At 39.6% G+C, this 2161-nt stretch overlaps 1 non-coding gene across 1 annotated transcript; it reads right to left on the bottom strand.

Moving 5' to 3' along the window:
• Nucleotides 1-495: 495 nt before the first annotated feature.
• Nucleotides 496-568, bottom strand: Trnak-cuu (transfer RNA lysine (anticodon CUU)). The gene has a single exon. It is a non-coding gene; the product is annotated as a tRNA-Lys (tRNA).
• Nucleotides 569-2161: the final 1593 nt, after the last annotated feature.

The raw sequence follows: 2161 nt of genomic DNA, 5'->3' as shown, positions 1-2161 counted from the left end.
CCATGGTCAGGACAAATCTCTCTCACCCGCCAGTCCTGCAGCTGCTTAGACCCAACCAAGTAAACATGCAGAGACTTATATTGCCTACAAACTGTATGGCTGTAGCAGGCTTCTTGTCATCTAGTTCTTATATCTTAAATTAACCCATATCTATTAGTCTATAAGTTGCCACGTGGCTCATGGCTTACCAGTACCTTACATCTCGCTTTTCATGGCTGCGGCTGGCAGCGTCTCTCTGCCTCAGCCTTCCTGTTCCCAGAATTCTCTTCTCTGCTTGTCCTGCCTATACTTCTTGCCTGGCTACTGGCCAATCAGCATTTTATTTATACAGAGTGATATCCACAGCCCTTCCCCTTTTCTTTTTTTTTTTTTCCAAAAAGGAAGGTTTTAACTTTCACATAGAGTAGCTCGGGTCTGAGCAGGGACCTGAAAGGCCACAGGCAAGCAGCTTTTTCGTGAATTCATACTATGAACATTGGGCGCCAGATGTAATGGTGCCCAACATGGGACTCGAACCCATGACCCTGAGATTAAGAGTCTCATGCTCTACCAACTGAGCTAGCTGGGCTTTTAACTCTGCATTTGGCTCTGTGTTTCTTATTTAATAAGACTGTTACATCTACAGTATTGTGTGTTGCTAGTGTTTTTCATTTCAGGTGAAATAATTGTTTGGATATAATTACTTGGAAATTTTTTCATTATTGTACACGTGCATGTCAGTCTATTAATGTAAAAGAAAGATGCATCTGGTGGTTTTTAACTATTCAGTAGTAGCTGATAATCCAAAAGTCTACTCAACACAAATTAACTTAACATAAACAGCACATTCATAACAAGTAATGAGTAAAAGCTGGATTAAGATTTTACCCAAAGAGGGGTGACAACACACTAGTCTGTGGGTATGAGGATAAATGTTTAGACTGTAGTCTGTGATTATGCTGTTTTAGTAAGGTGGTTGTCGTAGTTTCTCCTCCAAGAGTTGTGTGACTTTGCTAGCCTTGTGTGGTTAGCTAGGCTACCAGTACCATTCAGGATTTCCCTCTTCTTGAGTGGGCCTTATATTCAATTAGAGAGCACTTAGTTACCACCAAGACATGTGTGCCACTACTACATCCTTTCAGTAATCCTGCCATGCTGGTTGTTGTGCTCCAGAAGCATCATAGCTGGGCAGGTCTTTGGTTGCTTCTTTCCTTTGGAAGCTTCACAATACTGATAGATACCTTTATGGAAAATCACAACCAATGAAATGCAAAGCTGAGGATCCTAGTCCCAACTGATACATCTATAACATAACATCTGTGCCTAAGACTTGCAAAAGAGGGGGCAGAAAGATAGCAAGAGCCAGAGGATCAAAAAGTTTGTCTGTCTTCTAGAACTGTCAGAAACTACACTCGTAAAGTGCCCTCAACATGACTCATAAACATGAGCTGAACAACAAAATAGCAATAGATCTGCCAAAGTAGATGGGGAAAAGACCATGAGGCCTTTCTCCAAGTCTTCTCCAAGGGAGAGCATGCCAATTGGTTATATAATACTAAATGATCATCCCTGAAAACAAATACATATGAACAGCGTTATATAGACTAATCAAGTTGACCTTACATATTTAGGAATATACAGAAATCGATAAATACACCTATATATGTAACGACAATAAAAGAAAGAGACTATGAATTTTAAAAAGAGCAAGGTGGAGAGTACATGGGAGGACTTGGAGTAAGGAAATGGAAGGGAGAAACAATGCAATTATAATTTCAAAAAATATAAATAATATTAAAATGATTTTATTTAATCCCTTATAGGTGTTTTGGATAAGAGTAAGTGTGAAGACTCTGTTTGGACATAGAAACTAACCTCTAAGTTGGTCATTTTATAGATTAGTAAGATAGGGCCTGTGATTACAGCTACCAAGTTGAAACCAGGCAGGCACACTGTAGACATGGTTATATAGTCTGTATAGATATTGTAGCCTGGTTTTGTATGGATTAGAAGCTAAGGCTGAGTTTTGCATTTTAAGCACTTGTCAAAAAAGAGGGAAAATGGCCTGTTGTGGTGGTGCATGCTGGTAGGATTTACTGAAGGAGGTGGAGGCAGGTGGATCACAAGTTTGAGGCCAGTCTGGGCTACACCTTTAAAAAAGAAAAGAAAAAAGCAAGAAAAT

The sequence above is a fragment of the Peromyscus eremicus genome, chromosome 13 (assembly GCF_949786415.1).
Source record: "Peromyscus eremicus chromosome 13, PerEre_H2_v1, whole genome shotgun sequence".
In the NCBI taxonomy this organism is placed as follows: domain Eukaryota; kingdom Metazoa; phylum Chordata; class Mammalia; order Rodentia; family Cricetidae; genus Peromyscus; species Peromyscus eremicus.
Note: the sequence above shows the minus strand (reverse complement) of the source record. Positions and strands in the feature narration are given on the sequence as shown.